Source organism: Scyliorhinus canicula, chromosome 7, assembly GCF_902713615.1.
Source record: "Scyliorhinus canicula chromosome 7, sScyCan1.1, whole genome shotgun sequence".
NCBI lineage: Eukaryota > Metazoa > Chordata > Chondrichthyes > Carcharhiniformes > Scyliorhinidae > Scyliorhinus > Scyliorhinus canicula.
Genome location: NC_052152.1, coordinates 41,132,638 through 41,148,798, shown reverse-complemented (window position 1 = coordinate 41,148,798; position 16,161 = coordinate 41,132,638). Strand labels below are relative to the sequence as shown.

The 16,161-nt window shown below is 42.8% G+C and overlaps 1 protein-coding gene across 15 annotated transcripts in view; it reads right to left on the bottom strand.

Annotated features, from left to right (window-relative positions):
- The window catches only part of LOC119968893 (HMG box transcription factor BBX), a 267,812-nt gene that overhangs the window by 248,928 nt on the left and 2,723 nt on the right, over positions 1 to 16,161 (bottom strand). For 14 of the 15 annotated variants that reach the window (XR_005461264.1, XR_005461263.1, XM_038801847.1 and 11 more), the window contains exon 2: positions 15,992 to 16,122. The gene's annotated coding sequence lies outside the window, so the exon portion shown is untranslated. The remainder of the gene's footprint in view (positions 1 to 15,991; positions 16,123 to 16,161) is intronic. The other variant, XM_038801853.1, reaches the window with a different exon arrangement.

Below are 16,161 nucleotides of genomic sequence, written 5' to 3'. Positions count from 1 at the left end.
GAGGGTTGAGTGCCCTTAAAGTTCAGTATTTTATAGATGTGTAAGGAGAACAGAGTGATGAGGAATCGCAGTGATACACTTTACATTACAGAAGATTATAACTTTTACTGTTCATTCCAATAGTAAGTGGAATTATAGCAGTGTCAATACGGCACAACTGCAAAATGTGAAACTTTCTCAGGTTAGTTTAAAATTTCACACCTGGTTGGAACGAAGAAGCTGCCATGATAAAAATACAATGAAAATTAACTTTGCATTGAAATTTACAGACCCTTCAAGCAGTTTTCTCACTTCCACCTCCAGTATATTCTTTCCTCACTCCAAGCCTGTTTTGTAGCTGGGAAGCCTTCAACAGGTTTGTTCTCCTACACACAACTGTTAAAGAGTTTCAGAAATGGCCAGTCACGCAGATTGTTCTTTTAAACGGTGGCTCCCATTAATAATAATAATTTGGGGAGGCCGGCACAGGAATTGAACCCGTGCTGTTGGTCTTGTTCTGCATTACAAGCCAGCTGTTTAGCCCACTGTGCTAAATCAGCCCCTTGAATGTAACATATTCATGCAGAGTGGCTTAAATTATTATATTTGCAACAGGTAGCCTCAATTCCAAAGCATTGTGCTATTTACACTTGGGTTTGTTTTACACACTGTCGATTTAATAACGTGGGAGATCATCAGTATTTAAAAATCACATCGATCTGATTGTATTGTAAATCCTGTCAGTACTTTAACCATAAAAGGTTATCAATGGGCACGACTTACCGAGCAACTCGCTGTGTGTTTTTTGGCACCTGGAGGTGACCCGCCATTGGCCGGCAGCAGAATCTTCTGGTCCCGCCATTTACAACTTGAATAAGCCCCTTATCATAGAATGTACCGTGCAGAAGGAGGCCATTCGGCCCATCGGGTCTGAAATGGGGCTTGGATTGAGCACCCTACATTTTTTTTAATTTTAAATTTACAGTACCCAATTATTTGTTTTTCCAATTAAGGGGCAATTTAGCGTGGCCAATCCACCTAACATGCACATCTTTGGGTTGTGGGGGTGAAACCCTACTTAGGCCCACGCCTCCACCCTATCCCCGTAACCCCACCCAACCTTTTGGAGACTTAAGGGGAAATTCAGCATTGGCCAATCCACCTAACTTGCACATAGAACATAGAACAGTACAGCACAGAACAGGCCCTTCGGCCCTCAATGTTGTGCCGAGCCATGATCACCCTACTCATCTTTGGACCGTGAGCTTTGAGCATCCAGAGGAAACCCATGCAGACACAGGGAGAAGGTGCAAACTCCACACGCACACAGTCACCCGTGGCCGGAATTGAACCTGGGACCCTGGAGCTCGGAGGCAGCAGTGCTAACCACTGTGCCAAGGTGCGGCCCCCGCCCCCGGCTAGGAAACCCAAGGCAGGGAAAGTTCCGGCCTTTTACTCCGTTTCTCTCTCCACAGATGCTGCCAGACATGCTAAATATTTCCATTATTTTCTGTTTTCACTTGTAATCATGTTGGTTTTAGATTATTAGCATTTAGGATTGATATAAATGAAGCATAGTGCTGTTTAGCAAATTTTGCTTGCATAATTTGCGTAAGTAACTTCAGTGAACTGGCTCCACCCTTGTCTGGCACTCTGCCATCAGTGAATTTGAGTTCAAATTTATCAGCCAAAACTATTACTGTCAAGGCTGCTATATAGGAATAGGAACAGGGGTAGGCCATTTGCCCCTTTGCAGCTGCTCCTTCATTCAACTAGATCATGGCTATCTTCTATCTCAGGTTCATAGAATCATAGAATTTACAGTGCAGAAGGAAGCAATTCGGCTCATCGAGTCTGCACCGGCCCTTGGAAAGAGCACCCTAATTAAGCCCATACCTCCACCCTAACCCCACCTAACCTTTTTGGACCATAAGGGGCAATTTAGCATGGCCAATTCACCTAACCTGTACATTATTGGACTGTGGGAGGAAACTGGAGCACCCAGAGGAAACCCACGCAGACACAGGGAGAAAGTGCAAACTCCACACAGACAGTCACCCGAGGCCGGAATTGAACCCGGGTCCCTGGAGCTGTGAAGCAGCAGTGCTAACCACTGTGTCTAATCTGCCTCTAATTTTTAATAGCTAGAAACATTCAGTCATACTGAATGACTGAGCCTTCACAGCCCTCTGGAGAGAATGCCAAAGATTCACCACCCTCTGAGTGGAGAAATTCCTCTTCAACTCAGTTCTGCCCCTTATTCTGGGAGAGTTTCCCCTGGCTCGAGATGCCCATCCCACCCCCAGCCAGGGGAAACAATCTTCCTGCATCTACTCTGTAGATAATTTTGTCTGTTTCAATGATAACACTTCTCATTCTTCTACATGCTAGGGGATGAAAAGTAAAGTCTTCATCGTTGCAGATGACCATAGGCCTTCCCCTTTGAGGGGCAGAGGTGACTGGTGGTGATTTAACCCGAGGATCACCACACCTCAGGCGAGGGGCAAGGTTGAGAAGGTGGGGCCTTCATGAATAACCCCAGCCGATACGGGAATTGAACCCGCGCTGCTGGCCTCGCTTTGCATCACGAACCCGCTCTTTAGCCAACTGAGCTAAACAGACTAGGGAATACAGATGCAGTGTCCTCATGGAAAACCCTGACATCCCAGGAATCAATCTGGTGAACCTTTGTGCAATCCCTTTGTAGCTAGTATATCCTTCCTTAGGTAAGGAGACAAAAACTATGCATGATACACAAGGTACGTTCTCACCAAGGCTCTTTGCAACAAGACTTTACTCCCAAACTCAAATCATCTTGCAATAAAGGCCAACATATCATTTGCCTTCCTAATAGCGCCAACCTGGAGCCTATCACAACATAATGAAGGTAAACAGTAGTATACTGGCAACATTGCTGGACTACTAGTCCAGAGGCCTAAATTAACAATCCACCGATGGGAGTAGTGCGATCCCGGACCAGACCCTGATAGTTGCAGGAATATCGGTCAGGAACCCTAATATTTTATTTTATTTTAAAACCGTGAGGAAAGGGTACTGTGTTCCAAGAATGATCCACAAATAGGGATATGGTATATTTTTTAGAACTTTATCACAAACACGGTATTACTAACTTTAACATCATAAAGACAATTACTTGCTAAACAATGCTTAACAATTAAATAAAACCCTCCTAACTGCTAGTGTTCATCTCCACTCAAGCAAAACCCATCTCAGGTCAAAATTCTCTTTCAATATAGTTAGCAAATGCAGGATTACTTGCCAAACATTAGATAGAGATCTTTGAGATTGTTTGAACAGAGAGACCTGAACCCTGTCTCTGGCTTTATTCTTCAGAAACTGTTTCTCAGCTTGCCTTCCGGCCAAAAACTAAGCTCTGCCTGCCTGCTAGAGACCTGGTACAGCCCCCCCCCCCCCCCCCCCCCAGTAGTTACATCCTCCATATGCCATCAAATCATATGATCTGATCACGCAGGTTCAAACACAATGGGGGCGATTCTCCAATGTGGAACCCAAGTGTTCGCGCCGCTGTGAATGCCGTTGCATTTCACGACGGCGCAAACCGGGCCCGGGTATGACAGATTCTGGCCCCCACAGGGCTTGCGCGGGGGACTTCTTTAGTGCGCCGGCCCCGATTCAAGATGGCATCGGTGTTCCGGGTTCGGCTGTGCCAGAAAGTAGGCCGGAGGGGGGGGGGGAGGCCGGCCCGTTGATCAGTGGGCCCCGATCGCAGGCCAGACCTCATTGGAGCCCCCGCCCCCCGTGAAGGAGCTCCCTCCCTTCCCCCACAGGCCGCCCCCCGACCGTTCGCGCAGAGTTCCAGCTGGCAGCGACCAGGGGTGAACGGCGCCTGCAGGACTCTGTCGTATCGGCGCAGCCGCTCGGTCCATGCGGGCCGGAGAATCGCTGACCCCGCCAATTCCAGTGGCCCACGGCTGGCACCACACCAAATGCGGCAGCACAAGTGGCGCCGATTTCCCGCGCCTCGGAGAATCGCGCATCGGGGTGTCGTGGCGCGGTTGCGGCAATTCTCCGGCCTGGTGCGGGACTCGGAGAATCGCCCTCAATGTTTCTAATTATCTATTCCCCAAGGAACCCCTTCATATAAACAAAATTCCATTAGCCCAACTACTGCGATGCTTTAATTGTACCGCTGTCTCCAAGAAGCCTACAGCCTTTCAAACCAGGATTTTTAAAAACATGACTGCAGCAGTCACATACTAACAGAGATTTCTAATCCTTATGGCACCAACTACATATCATACAGTATATTCAAAATTCCTACATTCATCACAGGAGTTTAAATCTCACGGTGTGTCTGAATTGGGAGAACTGTTCCAAGGACTAGACTAGCAACAACAGCCAAAGTCATACTCACAGAATCATATCTATCAGCTAACATCTGAGACTTCTCCATCATTATCTCCAAATGTTCTCTTCCACAGCTCTATAAGACTCAGGTCAGACCCCATTTTGAGTACTGTGAGCAGTTTTGGGCCCCGTATCCAAGGAAGGATGTGCTGGCCTTGGAAAGGGTCCAGAGGAAGTACACAAGCATGATCCCTGGAATGAAAAGCTTGTCGTATGAAGAACGGTTGAGGACTCTGGGTCTGTACTCGTTGGAATTTAGAAGGATGAGAGGGGATCTTATTGAAACTTACAGGATACTGCGAGGCCTGGATAAATTGGACGTGGAGAAGATGTTTCCACTTGTAGGAAAAACTAGAATCCAGAGGGCACCATCACAGACTAAAGGGATGATCTTTCTAAACAGAGATGAGGGGGAATTCCTTCAGCCAGAGGGTGGTGAATCTGTGAAACTCTTTTCTGCAGAAGGCTGTGGAGGCCAAATCACTGATTTTCTTTAAGACAGAGATAAATAGATTCTTAATTAATAAGGGGATCGGGGAGGAGGCAGGAGAATGGGGATGAGAAAAATATCAGCCATGATTAAATGGCAGAGCTGACTCGATGGGCCAAGTGGCCTAATTCTGCCCCCACGTCTTATGATCTACAGGAGTGATCAAAGTCCGGTCTTAATACTGTACTAAATGAATCACAGCAGTTCTAGCAGCACAAAATTTGACATCAATGAGGGCCATCAGCAGTAGAATATATTCCAAAACAATCCGTAACAATAGGGCAGCACGGTAGCATTGTGGATAGCGCAATTGCTTCACAGCTCCAGGGTCCCAGGTTCGATTCCGGCTTGGGTCACTGTCTGTGCGGAGTCTGTACATCCTCCCAGTGTGTGCGTGGGTTTCCTCTGGGTGCTCCGGGTTCCTCCCACAGTCCAAAGATGTGTAGGTTAGGTGTATTGGCCATGATAAATTGCCCTGAGTATCCAAAATTGCCCTTAGTGTTGGGTGGGGTTACTGGGTTATGGGGATAGCGTGGAGGTGTTGTCCTTGGGTAGGGTGCTCTTTCCAAGAGCCGGTGCAGACTCGATGGGCCGAATGGCCTCCTTCGGCACTGTAAATTATATGTAATATGTAACTTTGTGGCCTGACATATCCCCAGCTCACGCATTACCATCAGGCCAAGTGAGTGTAGAAGAGTATACGAGGAGCAGAACCAGGCAGACATGAAAAAGGGGCGCAACCTGGTGAAGCTACAACAAAAGACAACGTGCATGCTAAACAGACCCAAGTCATCTCACAACCAACGGATCAAATCAAATCTCCGCAGTGCTGCCACACCCAGTCATGAATGATTATGGGCAAATAAAACTATTGTCACGGGAAAAGAGGGAGGCCTCCTGCATATCCCTACCCTCAAATGATGATGAGGTCCAGCATGCGAGTGCAAAAAAATATAGATGAAGCATTCACAACCTTCTTCAGCCAGAAATGCGGAGTAGATAATCCATCATGGACTGTCGCAGATGCCAGTCTTCAGTCAATTTGATTCACCCCACATGATATACAGAAACGTCTGAACACAATGTATAGAGCAAAAACTATGGACCAACATCCTGGCTGTAGTGCTGAAGACTTGTGATTCAGATCTAATTGCGCCTTTAGCCAAGCGCTTCCAATAGTGCTACAAGGCTGGAATCTGTCTGCCAGTTTAAATAGAGTTTACAAGCACTGGGCTTCTTCTGTGATTGCCATGGCCAGTACAAGGTAGGTAAGAATACTATAATATCAAATTATTTACAAGAGGGAGAAGCTTCAGTGAGCCAGCTTGCTTCTTCTCACTCCAGTGTACAATCTATCACAAATATAAATGAGCCATTGTGATTAAATTTAAGTATCCAGTACACCCTTAATTTGACACAAAATATTGTGATCAATGCGAATCTGGCCTTGTTATGTGGTGCTGTATGGCATGGGGCCCTATACATTAAATAATTCACCCAGTGACAGTGACATAGTGAATCACCCAGTGGCAAGAGAATATATTCATTCATGCATGGACCATTCTGCCAACACGTGAGAAGCTTCATGTGTAGGCATTTTACAAAGTGCCTCCAGTAAGCACATGTACATCAGGTACAGCAAGTACGTTTTTTGTTTCAATTTCAAGGCGCATTACAGCAAATATGGCTTCAATTTCCTCCAGACAGAACTGCAGTTACAAACTGCCTTATTTAGTTTTGGTGCTTCAAGTCTCCCATTAACATCAAAGCCAATGAGAAATGTTGCACCTTTGTTCCAAAAAAAGGTGCAAGGATAAATCCAGCAACTGACAGTTAGTTCAACTGGATATGGGGAAGCTTGAACAAACAATAATCTAAGTCAATATTAACAGTGATTTGGACAACTGTAGGTTAATTATAAGTAAAGTCAGCATGGATTTGAGAAAGGCAAATCACGTTTAACTAACTTGATTGAGTTTTTTTTTTAAATGAGGTAACTAAGTGAGTTGATGAGATTAATGCAGTTGATACAGTGTATATGGACTTCTAAAGGGCATTGGTGAAGTGCCACATAATAGAATTGCCAGCAAAGCTGAAGCCCATGCAATAAAAGGGACAGAGGCAACGTTGACTGGGCGATGGGAAACAGAGGGCGGTAGTGATTGGTTGCTTTTCAGACGCGACCCAGGTTTGCAAGGCATCATTTCAGAATTTGCAGGTGACACATATCTTTGAAGTATTATAAACTGTGAAGAGAATGACGATAGACTTGCAGAAGATATAGACAAGTTGGCGGAATGCGTGAACAGGTAACATGAAGAAGAAGTTCAATGCAGAAAAGTGTGAAATTATATATTTTGGTGGAAGGTATGACAAGAGGCAATATAAAATAAAAGGTTCAATTCTGAAGGCAGTGCAGGAACCGAGATATCTGGGGGTTTCTGTGCATAAATCGTTGAAGCTTGCAGAACAGGCTGAGAAAAAGGACCCATGCAATCCTGGACTTTATAAATAGAGGAATAGAGTACAAAAGTAAGGAAGTTATGCTGAAGCTTTATAAATCATTGATCCTGGCTCAAATGGAGGACTGTGTCCAATTCTGGGCACCATGTTTAGGACGGATGTGAAGGCTTTAGAAAGGGTACACAAAAGATTTACGAGAATGGTTCCACAGATGATGGACTTCAGTTATGTGGATAGATTGGAGAGGTTGTGAAGAGATTTAATATAGGAGTTCAAAATCATGAAGGATCTAGAGTGTAGGTGGAGAGAAACTGTTTCCACTGACAGGTGGATCAAGATCAGAGGGCACAAGTTTTTTTTAAATATAAATTTAGAGTGTCCAATTAATTTTTTTTCCAATTAAGGGGCAATTTAGCGTGGCCAATCCACCTACCCTGCACATCTTTGGGTATTGGGGGCGAAACCCACGCAAACACGGGAAGAACGGGCAGTGACCCAGAGCTGGGACCAAGGCGCCGTGAGGCAGCAATGAAAGGGACAGAGGCTACTTCACCGTGCTGCCCTTTGGCACTAATTTAAAGCAACTGGCAAAGGGGCCAACAGCTACACAAGGAAAAGCTCTTTTTTTCTTCTGCAACAAGTGACCTGGGATGCATTGTTTGAGAGGGTGGTACAGTCAGCTTCAATGGTGGCTTTCAAAAGGGAAATGGATTGCTATCTGAAGAGGAAATGTTGTCGGGCTATGGAGAAAAGGCATGGGAGTGGGACTAACTGAGATGGCTTTCAGTAAGCCAGCACAGACACGATGGAGCGAACGGCCTCCTTGTGCCTCCTAGTATCAAGCAATAAGGTCAACGGCTGGTAAATGAGGTTGAGATCTATCCATGATCTAACTGAATGGCAAAACAGAGTTCAAGTGGCTGACTGGACTACTTCATGTGGTGTGGTCCTTCATTGACAAAAGAGGTTTCTGTTTTACAATGCATTGCAAAAGAATTGGTCAGAAACTACATTAGTTTAGTGAACCATGTAAATACCAGTTAAACTAGTACTGCACATATGTTTATACCAAGTGCACACTTCTGGGCAGCATGGTGGCACAGTGCTTAGTGCTGCTGCCTCGCGTGCTGAGGTCCCAGGTTCGATCCCGGCTCTGGGACATTGTCCGTATGGAGTTTTAACATTCTCCCCGTGTTTGCGTGGGTTTCGTCCCCACAACCCAAAGATGTGCAGGGTAGGTGGATTGGTCACGCTAAATTGCCCCTTAATTGGTAAAAATTAATTGGGTACTCTAAATTTATTTATTTTATTTTTTTTAAAGTGCACACTTCTGGGCAGTTCAAATCACCGATACATAATGTGGAGATGCCGGCGTTGGACTGGGGTGAGCACAGTAAGAAGTCTTACAACACCAGGTTAAAGTCCAACATGTTTGTTTCAAACACTAGCTTTCGGAGCACTGCTCCTTCCTCAGGTGAATCCGAGGAAGGAGCAGTGCTCCGAAAGCTAGTGTTTGAAACAAACATGTGGGACTTTAACCTGGTGTTGTAAGACTTCTTACTGTGCTCACCAATACATACTTATTTCTTCTGAAAATCAGTTTGCATAAAAACTGGCATAACTGAAGCATTAGGTCTAGAATTGCTGGATCAGGTTAATTTGCTGTTTTCACAAACTTCAAAATCACAATGTAATGGAAACCTCATTTATCATCATCAGTTTTAGAACAATAGAAGACTCCAGAACATACCTGGCCTTGTGACGTAACAAGGAAATTACTCCAGGCTCCACTAAGATACCCACATTGATGCAAATCATATACATATTAAGAGCATATTTAAACTTTCCTAATCTATATAAACTAGAGCCTGCAATTTGCGTGTTGCAATAAATACATTCCCCCATGCTGCCCTATATTCTGCACAGATTAAATATAGAGTCATATTTTTACAGCACGGAAAGAGGCCTTTGGGCCCATCGTGTATGTGCCAGCCATCAAACACCGATCTATCTAATACCATTTTCCAGTACTTGGTACATAACCTTGCATGCTATGGTGTTTCAAATGCTCACCTAAATTCTTCTTAATGGTGTGTGAGGGTTCCTACCTCTCCCACTCTTTCAGACAGTGAGTTCCAGATTCCCACCACTCTCTAGGTGAAAACATTTTCCCTCAAATCCTCTCTAAATCTTATGTTCCTTACCTTAAATATATTCTCCACCCCCCCCCCCCTCCCCCCCGGGTATTGACCCCTCTACTAAGGGGGAAGGTTTCTTGGTATCTACCCTATGTCCCTCACAAATTTGTACACCTCAATCAGATCCCCCTTCAGTCTTCTCTGCTTGAAGAACAACCCCAGCCTATCCAGCTTCCCTTCATAGCTGAAACACTCCAGCCCATGCAACATCCTGGTGAATCTCCTCTGCATCCTTTCTAATGCAATCACAACCTTCCTGTAGTGTGCCAACCAGAACTGCACACAGTACTCTAGCTGCGGCCTGAGGAGAATTTTATAAGCTCCATCATAACCTCCCTATTCTTATAGTAAATGCCTCAGCTAATAAAGGCAAGTATCCCATATGCCTTCTTAACCATCTTATTTATCAATCCCGTTGCCTTTCAGGATGTTTGGGCATAAACCCTCTGGTCCTCAGCACTTCCTAGAGTCCTACCGTTCATTGTGTCTGCCCTTGCATAGTTACTCCTCCCAAAATGCATCACCTCACACTTTACAGGGTTAAATTCCATTTGTCAATATTCGAAAATATTATAAATATATTAAATATTAATAAACCGATTTCCTCCCACAGTAGAAATCAGGTCTCCGCCAGGGTAAATTTGCCAAATCCTGTGGTGATGGGGAATTTGCAACAGGTTCAGGGCCATGAACCTGGGAGTCCCCACTAAAGAATTTGCACACAGGCAACAAATGCATGGAAGGTCATTGGACATTTGTGTTGAGACAAAGGTACCTTTGGGCTACAGCATCAGTAACTGAGCAGTCCGGGGGGGGTCAAACAAAAGATTTCTGATAGCCCTCATGTTATTTACAATCTACCTACCAGTAACTATTCACCTCAAAGATCAACTGCTCTCATGCCAGTACTAAATACCCCTTTGATGGAAAATTCTTTGAAGCTCAGTCGCCTCCATCTCAAAACTAAAGTGACCACCATTCAGATATATGATCTACAGTTTGCAGGTGACTGCAGTGTCTTTGCCAGTCTACACCAGATTTTCAAGCCACCCCCGATATCTTCAACTCTGCAAACAAGAAACTTGGCCTGTCCTTGAATGGTGCCAAAACAAAACTCATACCAACCCATACCTAGTGGAATATATTGAGCACTTTCTCATACCTTGGCAATCAGATGGCCACCACTGACACGTAGATCCAACACTGATTGGCTGCACTAGATCAACTTTCTGCAATGTATGCAAGTGTTTGCAAAAATCTCTGCAAGTCAACAAAGGTCCTAGTGTTGTCATCATCACACTTTTCTACTCCAGTGAGGCCTGGACCATGCGTCAATGACACACAAGAGCACAAGAGATATTTTGTAAGTAATGCCTCCGCTGGATCCTTGAGATTCAATGGGAGGGCTGTCGAGCAAATGCTCGTTTCCATTTTAAAGACAGCTTCAAAACCGTTCATGTAAAATTCCTGCAAAACCAATTCTGATGGACTGAACAGTTCATATTGCTGAAAAGCATCTCCACTGCCAGGTCCTGTTTTATCAACTCTCAAATGGCCAGTATTCCAGGAGAGGACAAAGAAAAGGAATCAAAAACAATCTAACTTAAAGCACAGCAGACCTGATGTTAATAAGTGGGAAGAACTTGCTGCCAATTGTTCAAAATGGTGTCAACCGGTCCATCAAACTACATCACAATTTGAGTCACATCTTAATGATGAAGTAGCATAGTGGCAGGGAAGGAGAGGAAAGCAAATCCTGCGCTGCAGATTCCACTACCTCATGGGACATCCTGCCCCAGGTGCCCAATGATCTGTGAATTGAGAATGGGCCTATTCAGTCACATGAAGACCCAATTTGTGACCCCAGGTAGACCTCACCCTGGAATTGAGAGACTGCAGATAACAACAGTTTTCAAAGCTCAGCTGCTTCACCAACTGAACCTTTTGGGGAAAGCTTATTTTATTTAAATTACCAGTAACAATCTTAAATTACCGGCGCACTTCAGTATATAAGAATGTGGATTCCCATTACTGTTGCTTTCAATTTGCCATCTTACAAAAAGTGACAATGAATGCAGCGTGCCAACAAGGATTTTACTTCAATACATTTAAGATGATTCTTCTTTTTTTGGTCTACTGATCGTCAGACACATGTAGACGTACATCACCACACCTACGATTGCTGAAATCAGCCTACCAAGAAATAATTAGAAATTCAGGTTACTAAAGGGTGTGCAATAAAGATTCAAAGGGATGGCTTACATTTATATAATGCCTTTCGTGAGTACCCAAAGCTCTTTAGGCCCAATGAAATACTTTTGAACTGTTATAATGCAGGAACAATTTTCACACAGCAAGGTTCCACAAACAACGTGATAATGACCAGATAATCTGTTTTAGATACATTGGTTGAGTGTCAGAAATTGGACAAGACACCGAGGAACAAACCCTTAGTCAACTTCAAAACTTCATCTTTTCCACACAAGAGCACATTTGGTACCTCAGTTTGGCATCTCTTCTGAAAGATAGACACTGATAATGCAGCACTTCTTCAGTACTACAGTCAAGTGTCAGCAAGTGTGGCTACAAGTTCTGCTCAAGGTAAAGCTACTGAAACTGCACCTTGTGCTAACACAGTGATAATCTTCACACAGGGCAGATGTTTGCAGGGTTATTTTAGTGCAGGTGGTTAAAGTTTGGAACTCCTTGTCAAACTGAAATCGATGCTACATAAATTGATCACTTTAAATCGGAGATTGATAGATCTTTGTTAACTATATGTATTAAGCGATGTGAAGCAAAGTTGAATTTAGGTCAGAGATTAGCCATGATCTCATTGAATAGGGGAAGCAGCTCAAGGAGCTAAACGGTCAATTCCTGTTTGTATATTCTTGTATTTCAAGCCAAATGAGCAAGTGACAGGACAGATCCTATCAACAAGCTAGGTTGGCTGGTCAATCATAAATACAGCTTCTTGGAGTATAACAGTTGAACCTCAACTAAGTTTTGGATTACAGAAAATCAACTTCGTCCCAATCTCCCATTGTCAGGCATGCCTTTTGAGTCAAACTCAACACCCATGCCCTTGCTCTAAATTACCCAAGGATAGAAGTCATGGTTGGTTCTTATACTTTTTGGTTGTGCCATTACTCAACAGACAGCAGATTCCTGGAACTCATTGCAAGCACTGCAGTGAGCATTAAAACTCAGCATAAAGTGAATGAGCATACTGGCAATGGATACACATCATACCTCAATAAATGTAATTTCCACTAATTTGCGTAAAGCTTCAGCAGCAATGTCTAACTTTTCTGCAACATAATGTAAGTAGGCACTGAAACCTGGACGAATGATGTACAACTGTAGGCTCATCTTCCAGATAACCTCATCCAGGAGCCGATCCTGAACCCCGATTCTTTTATTTTATCATTTATACAATGAACATCTGTCTATAGCTCAATGGGCAATGCAGAATAACTCTCAATACACAATGCAGGGTAACTCTCAAGGGCAATGCAGAGTAACTCTCAATGTGCTAACCATTCCAATGTTTTAAACTTACAAATCCAACAGCTCATACCAGCCATACTTAATATGAATTGCTTAATCAAGCCTTCATGTAAGATACTTTAAGAAAGGAAAATGCCTGTCATAAGCCAACTTCCTATAAACAACTCGGTTTAAGACAGAGCCACTTTTACCTCCTATGTTTTTCCCTTTTGCCACTAATCCACATTGGTCCTGCATCTTTCACAACTAGGAGCTGATGCCATGAAGAACTATTTGAAAACATGTTACATAAGACAGGAGCTTAGTTCACACTGGAGTTTTCATATTATCAAAGAAAGACAAGACATCTGCATCCTTTGGTACATTGGAGCAATAATTGGGACAAAGCCTCTTATATCTTCCAATCAATATTTTCAGAACCTCTTCTTGTTCTGTGCAAAGCCATAATACTACACATATGGCATTCACAACAATATCTTGCTGCTCAATAGCAAACAAGGAGGTTGACCAAAATGAGACTTGTGAAAAGAAATGTCAGAACTGGGCACTTCAAGACCATTCTCTTTCAATTAGACCTAACATTATCTGTGAAGACCACCTCAAGAGGATGTGTGACAATGTGTAATCTTACCTTAAAAGCATATTGATGCCCTTACATAGATATTGGAGCTGGGCTACATAACCCCAGATAAAGTCCAAAATTTGGACACATAGTCCCTTTCGCCTCTTTGAGCAGGGCTGTACAAAACATTAGGTTGATAGCCTTATGAAAATTAATAAAAACAATGCAACTGAATTTTGAGTCATTCAGTTTGACAAACTTGTAGAAAGTCGTAACCATGCATTCCTCAGAGGAATAAGATTTATCGTTTTCTTTTTTCGACAACATAGGCCTCAAGGCATACATATCAGAACAACACAAAAAAGCAAGTGTCACTGATATCAACATGACTACACAGTGATTTTCACTTTCACTAGGGTCCCCCTCCTTGTGCATAGATTCTGCAATTGTGCATTCATACGCTACGGTACAAATACCTCAATCAAATTCCTTTTCCCTAGCTCCCTTTTGAGTTGCCAGTTTTGGAAATTACTCGGATAGTTGCCAGTTTTTCTCTCCCTCCCTACAACAGTTTTTCACAATTTGACATAAATGCCACTTACACCTTTAATGTTACTATTAGCTAGCTAGGCAATTCAGTGTGGAATCCACCTTCTCAAAATGAACTTGTTCATTAAGACCATCAGCTTGTGTAGGTTTTTACAGATTGGTCACTATTACTACAACCATTAAAATGCCTTCAATTATTAACACTGGGCCAGCATGATTGACCACTCTTTAACCAATAGAAAAACTATTTAGGAATATTTCAGGTGAACCATGTTGCAGTTAAAACACTGTAACACAACCTTTTCTTGTAGCTACAGTGGTTCATAGAGATTCTGGCAGCATTGACATTTTCACAGAGTCGAGAAGGCTGAGTGTTGCAACAGGAACATAACAATGATGTACCTATAACTCGGAATAAGTACTTAGGATAAAAGTACCATTACCAGAAAACCTAAATTATGGATTCCTCAAAGAAATAATAGGATTATATGGAACAAACAGCACAGAAAGAGGCCATTCAGCCCAACCAGTTCATGACAGTGTTCAAGATCCACAGGAGTCTCCGTCCATCTTTCCTCATTTAAATCGACAATTTTAACTTTCTCCTTCATACACTTGTCCAGCTTACTCTTAAATGCATCTCAACTATTTGCTTCAACCACTCGCCAGTGATAGCGAGTTCCATTTTCTCATCACTCTTTGGGTGAACAAAATTTATTCTCAATTCCACCTTGGATTTCTGGTGACTGCCTTATATTGATCGCCTCCAGTTACGCCTTTCTCCACAAGTGGAAGCATACTCTCTGTATCCAATCAATCAAAACCTTTTATAATTTTAAAGATCTCAGTTAGTTCACTCCTCCAGCTTCAAGAGAAAAGAGAAGCCCATCAATCCTTTTCTGCTACCTATACCCACACAAATTTGGTAACATGATTGCAAATCTTTTCTGCACCTTCTCCAGTGCCTCCATATCCTTTTTCTAATATGGTGAGGACTGCAGACACTATTCAGAACTTACATACTAAACAAAGTGATATTAAGTGATCGCAAGCCGATGCATTGCATGGATCCCAGATGCCAGTAATATAACTGCTAGTAAATACTAATAACAGTACTGAGTATAGAATGCTGTTTAAAATTTTCAAAACATGCAGATGTTTTAATTCATGCAAGATATTCAAAACTAATAGTTGGAAGTTGTGATATCTTTGAGAGCAGAATTAGGAGCAATGTTTTCATATAATGGCATATCTTAGTACACAATATCATTTCTAACTAACGTGCATTTGAATTTGTTTTTTACTTTTTTAAAAATAAATTTAGAGTACCCAATTCATTTTTTCCAATTCAGAGGCAATTTAGCATGGCCAATCCACCTACCCTGCACATCTTTGGGTTGGGGGGGGTGAAACCTACGCAAACATGGGGAGAATGTGCAAACTCCACATGGACAGTGACCAGAGCCGGGATCGAACCTCCCAAGTTCTATGTAAAAATACCACTGTCATCCTAAAGTCATAGCAATATTTGGAATACACAATTGCATGCTAAAAGATATTGCAGATGATCTTAGGAGTAAGGTATAGTTCACATCTTATCGAACAAAGTACATTAACACTTCAATTATAAATTTCAAATCTGCCCAACCACCGTTCTCACTGGCAATTTTTGTGATTAATGGAGAATGGCTGAAGTTCATGCCCCTCCTAAGGAAGACAAATTACACACAAATTATCACTTGTGGGTTAGATTATTTTCATCAATTGTGAAATTAAATCACTTTAGAAACAGTAATTTTCGGTTGAGAAGCCACCAATTGCAAAATAGTTTACTTGATTCCTTTGCCTTACTTTTTTTTCCAACAAGAACTCCTCACTTCCTTGATCTTCCGCCTATTATTCCATTCGAAGAATTGAAGTTTTGAAAACAAACAGTATAACCTGGGACTTCTGACATACTCATCTACACTTCAGCATCACACCTGCATTCAACAGAAATATGAATTAAAACTGTGAACTAA